This window comes from Hyperolius riggenbachi, chromosome 5 (assembly GCF_040937935.1).
Source record: "Hyperolius riggenbachi isolate aHypRig1 chromosome 5, aHypRig1.pri, whole genome shotgun sequence".
NCBI classification, from domain to species: domain Eukaryota; kingdom Metazoa; phylum Chordata; class Amphibia; order Anura; family Hyperoliidae; genus Hyperolius; species Hyperolius riggenbachi.
The window spans coordinates 72296466-72311386 of NC_090650.1; positions in this window are offsets into that span (position 1 = coordinate 72296466).

The window sequence follows — 14921 nt, forward strand, 5'->3', positions numbered from 1 at the left end:
TAAAATGTAAAAATTCCACATATATGGTAAAAGGACCAATATTGTAACAATTAGTTACACACTCGCACTCACCAGCATACAGGGCTACCTTAACTGAACCCTAATTTCACACAAGCCCTCCTTCTCGACACCTTACCCTTACCAATCCCCATACCAATGTCTAACCCTAAAGACCCTTGCATCTAATGGTTAACCCCAAGATCCCCCCTTGCAATGCCTAACTCTAAGAACTATTAACATAGTTACCTATGGTAGCGCTCATATTGTTGGAAGATAGAGTTAGACATCGTGGGGAGGTGATCATCACCCCCCCCCCCCCACCCGGTGATGATCACCTCCCCACGATGTCTAACTCTATCTGCCAACAATATGGTAACTATGTTAATAGCTGCGATTAGTGGTTATTACTGGTAATTTGGGTGTCAGACATGCCCGATAAAATAGTGGGTGTTTATACAAACTGTGGCTACAAATAACGGGAACTTCGCACCAGTGTCCAAATTAACTTCTTCAGTTTTTTCTACTCCCAAGAAGTATGAGCGTTGCGATGCACCATATGTCATTAATGCTTGCTGCGTTGCTGATAGACTGCCATTACCCCAAGCACTGTGCATTGAAGAAAACCTTTAATGAAAAAAAAAACCCTCTGGGGGATGGATACTTCGGGAGGGGGAAGCCTCTGGATCTAAATCAGGCTTCCCCCGTCCTCCTCCATCCTGGCAATCCAGCGCTGCGACCCCCCAACAGCCTCAGTGGCTCTTCGTTCGGGCTAAGGCGGAAATAGCTGAGCCCGATTGTATCTGCTCCACTGCACAGGCACAAAGGACTTGCGCCTGTGCAGTAGAGTGGATACGATCGGGCTTGGCTATTTCCACCTGAGCCCGAACAAAGAGCCGTTACTGCGCCTGCACTGGATCGCAGTAGGTAAATATTACACCACTTGTCAAGCTTGTTGAGGAGGATATGGGGGAGCCAACGCTGGATTCCCCTACGCTACAGAGGATCAGGAAGCTTATTGGAACCCTGAGGCTTCCCTCTCCCGAGGTAAATATCCCCCAGAGGGGTTTTTTTTGGTTACAGAGTCTGTTTAAAGGGGTTCTTTCGCGAAAAAAGTAGGCAGTTAAAAAATGTGACCGATGACAGGTTTTGGGCCAGTCCATTTTTTTAAGAAAACCTGAACTGAAATTAAAAGTCAAATTAAACATACACAAGTTATACTTACCTCCTGTGTAGTCTACTCCTCAATCTATTTCTCCTCTCCTGCATCCTGTTTGTCCACTGTGATCAACGGAATTCTCCGTCCTCCATTTTTGAAAATAGCCATTACACCATAACAGCTTTCTGGTCAGCACACAGTTAAACTGTTACATCGCCCACTTGAGCCATAGGGAAACATGGACACATCAGTTCTCCTCTCAGCTGTAACTGACAGCAACTGATATATAACTGACAGCAACTGATATATTTCAGTTCTGACAAAATGTTGTCAGAACTGGAAGGGATGACAGTAAGAAGAAAATGGTGAGCTTCTGAGAGGAACTGATGGCAAGGTAACTATGTAATGTCCACTTGAAGTTACCTCATGTGTTTATTTTAAATAATTTTACTCAGTACAGGTTCTCTTTAAGGGGGATTCTCAGGGCTTTCTTTGTTTTCAACAGCATTTCCTGAACAACAGTTTAACTGCCAAAATAGCAAGATACCAGCCGGCCTCCCTAATCACTTGCACACTATTATGTCAGTTAGATTTTGCAACTGTTGTTCAGGAAATGCTGTTGAAAACAAAGAAAGCCCTGAGAATCCCCCTTAAAAAGATGGACTGGCCCAAAACCTGTCATCTGTCACATTTTTTAACTGCCTACTTTTTTGGTGAAAGAACCCCTTTAAGTGCAATAATTGTTTTAAAGAGTAACTGTCGGGCATAAAATAAAAAATCAATTCTTTATTTTTATCTGGTAAACAAGTAATAAGGCTGAAACAATGCACTTTCTATAGTGAAGGGCGGGCAAATCAGGCAGAGGAGACTAAGGGAGGATATTATATCACGTCTGGCTTCAAAATAGCCACAGTAAATATGGAAACTTTCTAGAAAAGGATTCTCTACTTTCCCTTTATAAAATTCACAGGAATCATAACGTGGACAGTGCCATACATACTGTATGTGATATAAGTAGAGCAAGTATTTATCTACTTATATATTTGTTTTTTTTTCCTGAGATAGTATGACTGACAGCTCCTCTTTAAAAGACTGCAGCCCTTGCATCAGATCGGGTACTTTTGACGCACCGCAATGGACCGCAATAGGTGTGAAAGTCTCCATGAACTTTCATTGCTTTTGCAGCCCCTTGTGGTAAAATACGGTAACGCAAGGCAGGCTAAACCAACAAGTGTAAAAGAGGCCTGAGTCATACAAGGTGGTAAACTATATAATAAATAATGTAATAGCGGGCTGACGTGTGCTGAACCAGAGCTTTAGATGAAGGTGCAGTTTAGCTCGCGGTTCAGGTGATACACAAATCACTAGCTCATGGCCGTAAAACAGCTGATTCAAGTTGTGTTTCATCACTCTGTTGCTAGAACTAGTGTTGGGCGAACATCTAGATGTTCGGGTTCGGGCCGAACAGGCCGAACATGGCCGCGATGTTCGGGTGTTCGACCCGAACTCCGAACATAATGGAAGTCAATGGGGACCCGAACTTTTGTGGTTTGTAAAGCCTCCTTGCATGCTACATACCCCAAATTTACAGGGTATGTGCACCTTGGGAGTGGGTACAAGAGGAAAAAAAAATTAGCAAAAAGAGCTTATAGTTTTTGAGAAAATCGATTTTAAAGTTTCAAAGGGAAAACTGTCTTTTAAATGCGGGAAATGTCTGTTTTCTTTGCACAGGTAACATGTTTTTTGTCGGCATGCAGTCATAAATGTAATACATATAAGAGGTTCCAGGAAAAGGGACCGGTAACGCTAACCCAGCAGCAGCACACGTGATGGAACAGGAGGAGGGTGGCGCAGGAGGAGAAGAAGGCCACGCTTTGTGAGACACAACAACCCCGGCCTTGCATGAGGGCAAGAAGCGTGCGGATAGCAGGCTTTGTACCGCCATGCAGTCATAAATGTAATAAAGATAAGTGGTTCAATAAACAGGGACCACGCGGCAACGCTAACCCAGCAGCAGCAGACGTGATGGAACAGGAGCAGGCGCAGGAGGAGAAGGCCACGCTTTGTGAGACACAACAACCCAGGCCTTGCATGAGGGCAAGAAGCGTGCGGATAGCATGCTTTGTACCGCCATGCAGTCATAAATGTAATAAAGATAAGTGGTTCAATAAACAGGGACCACGCGGCAACGCTAACCCAGCAGCAGCAGACGTGATGGAACAGGAGGAGGCGCAGGAGGAGAAGGCCACGCTTTGTGAGACACAACAACCCCGGCCTTGCATGAGGGCAAGAAGCGTGCGGATAGCATGCTTTGTACCGCCATGCAGTCATAAATGTAATAAAGATAAGTGGTTCAATAAACAGGGACCACGCGGCAACGCTAACCCAGCAGCAGCAGACGTGATGGAACAGGAGCAGGCGCAGGAGGAGAAGGCCACGCTTTGTGAGACACAACAACCCAGGCCTTGCATGAGGGCAAGAAGCGTGCGGATAGCATGCTTTGTACCGCCATGCAGTCATAAATGTAATAAAGATAAGTGGTTCAATAAACAGGGACCACGCGGCAACGCTAACCCAGCAGCAGCAGACGTGATGGAACAGGAGGAGGCGCAGGAGGAGAAGGCCACGCTTTGTGAGACACAACAACCCAGGCCTTGCATGAGGGCAAGAAGCGTGCGGATAGCATGCTTTGTACCGCCATGCAGTCATAAATGTAATAAAGATAAGTGGTTCAATAAACAGGGACCACGCGGCAACGCTAACCCAGCAGCAGCAGACGTGATGGAACAGGAGCAGGCGCAGGAGGAGAAGGCCACGCTTTGTGAGACACAACAACCCAGGCCTTGCATGAGGGCAAGAAGCGTGCGGATAGCATGCTTTGTACCGCCATGCAGTCATAAATGTAATAAAGATAAGTGGTTCAATAAACAGGGACCACGCGGCAACGCTAACCCAGCAGCAGCAGACGTGATGGAACAGGAGCAGGCGCAGGAGGAGAAGGCCACGCTTTGTGAGACACAACAACCCAGGCCTTGCATGTGGACAAAAAGCGTGCGGATATAGCAGCAATGCTTTTTGCCGCCATGCAGTCATAAATGTAATACAGATGAGAGGTTCAATAAACAGGGCCCGGAAACGCAACACCATCCCAGATGTTCATTGGTCATGTTACTTGGTTGGGGTCCTGGAGTGTTGCGTAGTCATTTCCAATCCAGGATTGATTCATTTTAATTTGAGTCAGACGGTCTGCATTTTCTGTAGAGAGGCGGATACGCCGATCTGTGACGATGCCTCCGGCAGCACTGAAACAGCGTTCCGACATAACGCTGGCTGCCGGGCAAGCCAGCACCTCTATTGCGTACATTGCCAGTTCGTGCCAGGTGTCTAGCTTCGATACCCAATAGTTGAAGGGTGCAGATGGATGGTTCGACACAGCTACGCCATCTGACATGTAGTCCTTGACCATCTTCTCCAGGCGATCGGTGTTGGAGGTGGATCTGCACGCTTGCTGTTCAGTGGGCTGCGGCTGCATGGGTGTCAGAAAATTTTCCCACTCCAAGGACACTGCCGATACCATTCCCTTTTGGGTACTAGCTGCGGCTTGCGTTGTTTGCTGCCCTCCTGGTCGTCCTGGGTTTGCGGAAGTCAGTCTGTCTGCGTACAACTGGCTAGAGGAGGGGGAGGATGTCAATCTCCTCTCTAAAGTCTCCACAAGGGCCTGCTGGTATTCTTCCATTTTGACCTGTCTGACTCTTTCTTCAAGCAGTTTTGGAACATTGTGTTTGTACCGTGGATCCAGAAGGGTATAAACCCAGTAATTGGTGTTGTCCAGAATGCGCACAATGCGTGGGTCACGTTCAATGCAGTCTAGCATGAATTGAGCCATGTGTGCCAGAGTCCTACCAGAATCCTCATCATCCTCTTGTGAGCGTTGTGATAGTTGTTGTGATGCATCATAGTCGTCACCTTCCTCCTGGTCTGCTTCTGCTGACCATTCGCGTTGAATTGTGGAAGTCCAACGTGCACCGCTCTGGCCCTCGTCAGTGGTGGCATGAAATTCCTGCTCCAACTCCAGCTGTTCCTCCTCCTCTTCTTCGTCATAGCTGCTGGGGCCAGCGTTCCCTGAGGCGGATGGCCTGATGTTGGTACCATCACGCTGATCGTTTTCTCCTTCAGATTCCCCCAGTTGCATCATGACAGCTGTTTCCTTGATTTTTAACATCGACCTCTTCAGTAAACACAGCAGTGGTATGGTAATGCTGACTGAAGAGTTGTCACTGCTCACAAGCAACGTGGATTGCTCAAAATTTTGGAGGACTTGGCAGAGGTCCAACATGTTGGCCCAATCGGATCCACAGAAGCTTGGCAGCTGGCCGGATGCGCCTCGGTACTGCGCCGTCATGTACTGGACCACTGCACTCTTCTGCTCGCAAAAGCGGGCTAGCATGTGCAGCGTAGAATTCCAGCGCGTAGGGACATCACACAGCAAGCGATGGTGGGGGAGATTGAAGCGCTCCTGCATCTTGGCGAGTGCCCCCGAAGCAGTACTGGAATTTCTACAATGTTTGGACACTCGACGCACCTTCAACAGCAGATCGGGCACGCCTGGGTATGTCCTCAGGAACCGCTGAACTACTAGGTTCATCACGTGCGCCAGGCAAGGGATGTGTGTCAGCTTAGCCAACCTTAAAGCGCGAATGAGATTACTCCCATTATCACACACAACCATGCCCGGTTTCAGGTCCAGCGGTGCCAGCCACAAATCCGTCTGTTCCTTTATTCCCCTCCAAATTTCCTCCCCTGTGTGCTGCTTATCCCCAAGGCAGATTAGCTTCAGCAACGCTTGCTGACGCATGCCAACAGCTGTGCTGCACTGCTTCCACGATCCTACTGCTGCTGGGTTAGCGTTTCCGGATGAGGTACAGCTTTGAGATGCGTTGGAGGAGAAGGAGTCAGAGAGGTAGGTGCTGCTGTTATCCAGTGGGAGGGACGGCGGTGCAGCTGTTTGTGGCGTGGGCAACACCCGTGCCGTAGCAGGTGAGGAATCGCTGCCAGGCTCCACAAGGTTCACCCAGTGCGCGGTAAGGGAGATGTATCGACCCTGGCCGAACGCACTCGTCCAGGTGTCAGTGGTGAGGTGAACCTTGCAGGCAACGGCATTCTTCAAGCTTCGGGTTATTTTGCTGACCACGTGCTCATGCAACTCAGGCACTGCAGAGCGTGCAAAGTGGTAGCGGCTGGGAACCACGTAACGTGGGATGGCCACTGACATCATGCCCTTGAAGCTGTTTGTCTCCACCAATCGATATGGCAGCATTTCGCAGGCCAGAAGCTTGGCTATGCTGGCTGTTACTGCCACGGCCCGGGGGTCATTTGCTGGCAATTTCCTCTTGCGCTCAAACATCTCCGACACAGACAACTGAACCGTAGCGCTGCACACGGAAGGGCTGTTGGTTGTTGTGTTTGATGAACACTGGGAGACCTCAAGAGCACTACTCCGGAAAGTGACAGTGTCAGCGTCGTCTGATGTTTGTGAATGTTGTGAACCACGCAATGGCTGGGCTACTGCTGCTGCTGAGGCGGGTCTGGTGGTGAGTCTGGTGAACCCAAGGGAGGCAGTGTTGTTTCTGGTACCCTGTCCTGACGCGTTTGCCCAAAGAGTGGGATGTTTGGATAGCATGTGACGGCTCATGCTGGTGGTGGAGAGGTTGTTAATATTTTTCCCCCTGCTCAGGCGGGTCTTGCACACCTTGCAAATCGCCATGGTAACATCCTCAGTGCAGTCTTCAAAGAAAGCCCAGACTTTGGAGCACCTGCCTCCTTGCTGGCGATTTCTGTTTGCTCCTCTTTTGCCTCTCACTTGAACTTCCACGCTTGTGGTGCCTGAAATTGCGCGCCGCCTACCTTGTGGCACAAGGCGAACTCGTGCAGCAGTGTGTTCTTCAACAGACTCATCTGTGCTGCTGCTACGACGGCGATGTTCTCGTTCACAAACAAAATCTGGGTCTCTGTCCACATTGTCCATACCCTCCTCTTCCATCTCCTCAAACTCGTCATATGTCATTGTGGGCCACCGCCGTGGAGTAGAGCTCCCCACAACAACCTCTGCGCAGCACACTCCAACGTCGTCTTCCAGATCTTGTCGGCCGACCTCCTGCAATTGCAACCCCTCCTGCCCAAATTGCTCTGGGATTTGGGTTTCCGAGTCCTCTTCGGACTCGCCTTGTATTTCAGTGCGCGGTGCATTTCCCACAGTTAACGGTTGTGAATCCAGGCACAACATTTCTGGCTGTTCCTCCATTGACCTTTGAAAGGTGGAAGTTTGTTGGGCTGGGAATAGCTCCTGCGAATACCCCATTGTGTCCTGAGGTAATTCATCGGACTGGTTATCTGGCAGTTGTGTGCGTGGTGTCGCTGCCGGTTGTGTCAGCTTTGTGCCCACTGGCTCCTTGTAACTGGCTGAGGACTCGGACCTCGTGCGTGATGTGCTGGTGCTGCTTAACCCACTGCTGGACGCTTGAGAGGTCATCCAAGTAATTATCTGGTCCTGTTCTTTTGGATTTGTGAGGGTTGTTGTCCTGGACAACATGGGCGGTATTGAGTGGGTTTTCTTGGGTGCTCCCCTGTGGCCTGTACGTGAACCGTCAGGGGAAACACCTCTTCCCTTGCCCCTCCCTCTTTCACCGGATTTCTTCCTCATTTCACTTATCCTTACAGTACACGCTGACTGGCAGCAGTACAGTGGCAGTACAGAAATGCTATACAGTACCACTATTCCCAGCAGCGACACAGAGCACAATGCTATACAGTGACGGGTGAGCGGTGTACCACTATTCCCAGCAGCGACACAGAGCACAATGCTATACAGTGACGGGTGAGCGGTGTACCACTATTCCCAGCAGCGACACAGAGCACAATGCTATACAGTGGCGAACGAGCGGTGTACCACTATTCCCAGCAGACACAGAACAGTACACAGAATGCTATATAGTGTGGCTGAACGAGCGGTGTACCACTATTCCCAGCAGACACAGAACAGTACACAGAATGCTATATAGTGTGGCTGAACGAGCGGTGTACTACTGTTCCCAGCAGACACAGAACAGTACACAGAATGCTATATAGTGTGGCTGAACGAGCGGTGTACTACTGTTCCCAGCAGACACAGAACAGTACACAGAATGCTATATAGTGTGGCTGAACGAGCGGTGTACTACTGTTCCCAGCAGACACAGAACAGTACACAGAATGCTATATAGTGTGGCTGAACGAGCGGTGTACCACTGTTCCCAGCAGACACAGAACAGTACACAGAATGCTATATAGTGTGGCTGAACGAGCGGTGTACCACTGTTCCCAGCAGACACAGAACAGTACACAGAATGCTATATAGTGTGGCTGAACGAGCGGTGTACCACTATTCCCAGCAGACACAGAACAGTACACAGAATGCTATATAGTGTGGCTGAACGAGCGGTGTACTACTGTTCCCAGCAGACACAGAACAGTACACAGAATGCTATATAGTGTGGCTGAACGAGCGGTGTACTACTGTTCCCAGCAGACACAGAACAGTACACAGAATGCTATATAGTGTGGCTGAACGAGCGGTGTACCACTATTCCCAGCAGACACAGAACAGTACACAGAATGCTATATAGTGTGGCTGAACGAGCGGTGTACTACTGTTCCCAGCAGACACAGAACAGTACACAGAATGCTATATAGTGTGGCTGAACGAGCGGTGTACTACTGTTCCCAGCAGACACAGAACAGTACACAGAATGCTATATAGTGTGGCTGAACGAGCGGTGTACTACTGTTCCCAGCAGACACAGAACAGTACACAGAATGCTATATAGTGTGGCTGAACGAGCGGTGTACTACTGTTCCCAGCAGACACAGAACAGTACACAGAATGCTATATAGTGTGGCTGAACGAGCGGTGTACCACTATTCCCAGCAGACACAGAACAGTACACAGAATGCTATATAGTGTGGCTGAACGAGCGGTGTACTACTGTTCCCAGCAGACACAGAACAGTACACAGAATGCTATATAGTGTGGCTGAACGAGCGGTGTACTACTGTTCCCAGCAGACACAGAACAGTACACAGAATGCTATATAGTGTGGCTGAACGAGCGGTGTACTACTGTTCCCAGCAGACACAGAACAGTACACAGAATGCTATATAGTGTGGCTGAACGAGCGGTGTACCACTGTTCCCAGCAGACACAGAACAGTACACAGAATGCTATATAGTGTGGCTGAACGAGCGGTGTACCACTGTTCCCAGCAGACACAGAACAGTACACAGAATGCTATATAGTGTGGCTGAACGAGCGGTGTACTACTGTTCCCAGCAGTGACACACAATGACTGGGGGGGACCCTGGCTAGCGTGGCTGGAGCGCGAACTACCCTGCCTGCCTACCCAAAGCTAAACCCACAGACAAATGGCGGAGATATGACGTGGTTCGGGTATTTATTTACCCGAACCACGTGACAGTTCGGCCAATCAGAGCGCGTTCGGGTCCGAACCACGTGACCCGTTCGGCCAATCACAGCGCTAGCCGAACGTTCGGGGAACGTTCGGCCATGCCCTCTTAGTTCGGCCATATGGCCGAACGGTTTGGCCGAGCACCGTCAGGTGTTCGGCCGAACTCGAACATCACCCGAACAGGGTGATGTTCTGCAGAACCCGAACAGTGGCGAACACTGTTCGCCCAACACTAGCTAGAACACCGAACCTCTGCAATAGTCTGACGACTTTTGGCGCCCTTCACATCCAGTAGTTGCCAGATTAGTTAATCAGAGGCTGATTCATCCAAAGTGCATGAGTAATTTGAAATTAGCATAGACTTTTGGATCAGGATCTGTAACAGACACGTTACAGATTGAATAAGCAAAATACTTAAATATTAAACCCTCAATGAAACTGTCCTGACTAGATTTGCTTAAAGGAAAGGTCTGAGCTGATTTAAAAAAAAAAAGATTTACTTACCTGGGGCTTTCTAAAGCCCCTAGCAGCCGTCTTGTGCCCTCGCCGCAGCTCTGCTCCCAGCCGGTGGCCCGGGGTCCCCTCCGGTGCAGATGCTGACCTCGCCAGGTCGGCCTCTACTGCACCTGCGCGAGCGGCGCTGTCAATCACACTGATGTCATCTGGAGTGTACTGTGCAGACGCAGTAGTTCTTTGCCTGTACAGAACACTCCAGATGACGTCAGTGCGACCGAGAGAGGGTCTCACGCAGGCACAGTAGATGCATGTTGGCATCTACACCGGAGGGGACACCAGGCCAGCGGCTGGGAGCAAAGCTGTGGCGCGGGACATGTTCCAGGACGCTCCGCGTCATCACGGCGGCCAGTGTGACAGTCCTGCGCATGCGCGGTTTAGAGTTTAAAAACCGTGCATGCGTAGGACTGTCACGCCGGCTGCCGCGATGACGCGTAGCAGCCAGCGCGATGATGTGGAGGATCCTGGAACCAACAAAAGCCGGCCCGACACCCAGCCCGGGTGTCGCCGGTAACCCATCTGCCGGAGGAACCTCCCAGCCTACGGTGGGCTGGAGGATGCCTCAGGTAAGTGAAATTTTTGATTACAGGGTACTGCTCGGAGTCCCTTTAACTGCATTCGACAGATTTGATTGAGGGCTGTTTTACGCAGAAGACTGAACTGCGTGCTCAAGTTCACAGTTAGGCCTCCTATACAGCGACCCCCGTTTGCAGTTTCAGGCAGCCAATTTGTAACCTCACTCATGTTGTCATTTTACACACAGTGCAGTTACCTGGCAGATGGAAATCAGATCACGGTTATCAGATCACGGTTTGACGGATGGACATTTCACCACTACCCACAATGAGTGCTTTCCGCTAGAGCCCAGTGAATTCACCGCCTTCAGCCTATGTGAAAGAGGCTAGAGTTATGAAGTTGTGTAGCTCTATTTGTGATGTATTTATTTTGAGTCCAACACTCTGCATATTTTAATTTCAGTTCCCATATTTCCTACTTTGTGTACTTTGTGTGCATTACATTTTTTACTTTTTTCACCCATCCTTCCCAAACTAACCCCAATTTCTGTTTTTTTATGGAAACTGGGCTCTTTCCAATTCACGGTCCTCCAAGGATATTTGCTACCTGCCAGTTCTCCGGGGGGGACCCTTTCCATAGGCAAATGCAGGGGTGGAGGGGGGATTACAGCTACGCAGAATCCCCCCTCAGACCGGGCCAGTGCAGTGTCTGGGGACAGACACAAGGTGAGACACCAGAATATCTGCAGGCATCCTGCAGCTTATAGCACACTTTCTTTCCCAGCTACAGTTGACTTTGGTTGTAGCAGCAGCATGTACACAGAGCATGGAGCAGCAGCGTGTATACAGAGCATGGAGCAGCAGCTTGTGCATAGAGCATGGAGCAGCAGCGCTTGCACAGAGCAGGGTGCAGCAGCGTATGAACAGAGCATGGAGAAGCAGTGTGTGTACAGAGCATGGAGCAGCAGAGTGTGTCCAGAGCATGGAGCAGCAGTGTGTGCCCAGAGCATGGTGCAGCAGCATGTGTTCAAAGCATGGAGAAGCAGCATGTGTACAGAGCATGGAGCAGCAACCTGTGTACAGAGCATGGAGCAGCAGTGTGTGTACAGAGCATGGTGCAGCAGTGTGTGTATAGAGCATGGAGCAGCAGTGTGTGTACAGAGCATGGAGCAGCAGTGTGTGTACAGAGCATGCATCAGTAGCGTGTGCACAGAGAATGGAGCAGCAGCATGTGAACAGAGCATGGTGCAGCAGCGTGTGTACAGAGCATGGAGCAGAAGTGTGTGTCCAGAGCATGGAGCAGCAGCATGTGTACAGAGCATGGAGCAGCAGCATGTGTACAGAGCATGGAGCAGCAGCGTGTGTTCAGAGCATGGAGCAGCAGTGTGTGTACAGAGCATGGAGCAGCAGCATGTGTATAGTGCATGGAGAAGCAGTGTGTGTGCAGAGCATGAATCAGCAGTGTGTGTACAGAGCATGGAGCAGCAGTGTGTGTACAGAGCATGAAGCAGCAGTGTGTGTACAGAGCATGGAGCAGCTCTGGGGAACTTAAAGAGAACCCGAGATGTGTTTAAAGAACGTTATCTGCATACAGAGGCTGGATCTGCCTATACAGCCCAGACTCTGTTGCTATCCCAAACCCCACTAAGGTCCCCCTGCACTCTGCAATCCCTCATAAATCACAGCCATGTTGTGAGGCTGTGTTTACATCTGTAGTGTCAGTCTCAGCTGCTCCCCCGCCTCCTGCATAGCTCCGGTCCCTGCCCCCGTCCCTTCCCTCCAATCAGCAGGGAGGGAAGGGATGCAGGCGGGGACTGGAGTTCTGCAGGCGGGGAGAACAGCAGACTGACACTATAGAGATAAACACAGCCAGCTCTGACAAGCTGTTTGTCAGCAGCGTGGCTGTGATTTATGAGGGATTGCAGAGTGCAGGGGGACCTTAGGGGGGTTTGGGATAGCAACAGAGGCTGGGCTGTATAGGCAGAGCCAGCCTCTGTATGCAGATAACATTCTTCAAACCCACCTCGGGTTCTCTTTAACAGAGTCAGGTATGAGCACAGCCCTGTGTCTTGCTGTGTGAATGCTTCACTTTCCCCTTCATTAGCAATGTCGGCTGTCCTAATTATTATCTGTATCCACACTGCTCCTGATCGATCTCGTTGTTGATCGGGAGCAGAATGGACATTTAGGAAATAATCGTCAGATCCTGTCAGTTGGACGAGAAATTGCATTGTGTGTACTCAGCATGATGTCCTACCATATTATTATACTGCATTGTGCGTGGCTGAGGGAGACCTTTCAGGAATCCACCTTGAAAATCCTGGGTTTGCCCCTGGTTTCCCAGGTAAAAAAACAAACTCTATTATGTCTCCTACAAGCCACATGTAATATTCCATATTTTGTGTATCTTTATAGCATCATTCATAGTCTTGTAGCTTAAAGTGTACCAGAGCTGAAAATTAATAAAAGATTTATACATACCTGGGGCTTCCTCCAGCCCCATCCGCACCGATCACTCCCACACCACCGTCCTCTGCTGCCTTCAGCTCCGGCATCGGGTCCCGTTACTTCAGCCAGTCGCAGGCAGTCTGCGCAAGAGAAGTGTGCCATCTACATAGGTTTCCAGTGGCCGCCGGAGAGTTCAGTAGATTCCTCTTGCACACAATGCCAGTGACTGGCCAAAGTAACAGGACCGGATGCCGGAGTTGCAGGCAGCAGAAGATGGTGGAGGGAGAGCGATCGATGCGGATGGGGCTGGAGGAAGCCCCAGGTATGTATAAATCTTGTATTAATTTTCAGCTCTGGTACACTTTAATTACAGGCTAATGGGGGTAGAGAACAATATAGGAAATGTGGGCCACAGCCTTTGAAAATGTGAATGATTCCAGTCCTGGACAGTTCATTTAGGTGTAATACCTGAGAGGATTGTCAATGCTGAGCCAGTTTACCTTCATCCTCTACTTTAACTCTTTGTAGTCATTAGAGATGTGCACAACCTTTACTTTACACAGATAATTGAACATTACCGTGGTGAGGAGCATCATCAAGTAAGGTTCTCTTTTTTGGTCTTTCGTAAGTCTCACTGGCAATTTTCCGCTAAAAAGGGCATTTTTATCATGTATAATGCTTAAAGGGACCCTGAACAGACGCTAAAAATGGAGTCTGAACTTACCTGGAGCTTCCTCCAGTCCCAGGTCCTTTCAGCGTCCTCTGGGTTGTTATTATTATTATTTTTTTATTTATATAGCGCCAACATCTTCTGTAGCGCTGTACATAGTACAAACAAATAATGGGGAACAAATATACATGAGAAGTAAAAGACACTGTACAGTCATGGCATTGAACAGAATAAATACAAATACATACATAGTTGATGTGTAGTTTGTACATGTGCATATGTTAAAATTAAAGCGGTATGAGAGACACTAGGAGGAGGTCCCTGCCCTTGCAAGCTTACAATCTAGAGGGTAGTGGGCAGGAAACAACAAAGAAGGAAACACAGGGGTTAGTGGGCGAGCCAGTGTGCCTTCAGAGCTGCCTATAGCAGATTATAGGCTTGTCTGAAGAGGTGTGTTTTCAGAGTATGTTCGAAGGTTTCCAGACTCGTGGGATGACGTACCGGATGAGGGAGATCATTCCAAAGCAGAGGGACAGCCTGTGAGAAGTCTTGGATGCGAGAGTGAGAGGAGGTGACTAGGCTGGAGGATAAAAGGGTCTCCTGTGAGGAACGGAGGGCCCGGTCGGGGAGGTATCTGGAGATTAAAGAGGAAATGTATGGAGATGATAGCTTGTGTAGAGCTTTGTATGCAAGCGTGAGAAGTTTAAACTGGATCCTTTGGGCAACTGGTAACCAATGGAGGGATTGGCAGAGAGGTGCAGCATCAGAGGATTTAGAAGAGAGGTGGATGAGACAGGCGGTAACAGTAAATTCGGGCGCCTGAGGCAAGTGGACAAATCGGGCGCCGCCATTCACTCCCATAATAAATATCGTTTAATGGGCGCCCGACAGGAAAAAAGGGCGCCGGAGAAAAATAACGTTTTATAAGCGGCGCCCGGAGACTTTTACTGTTTTATAACTGCTTCTCATGATTACACATTATTTTATGATTTATAATTTTTTTAAACATTATTTTTAAACGAAAAACAGTACAATCTTTTTTAAAACATTATTTTTAAACGAAAAACAGCACAATATTTTTTTCACACGTTATTAATGCTTATCACAGGGGGGTCTTA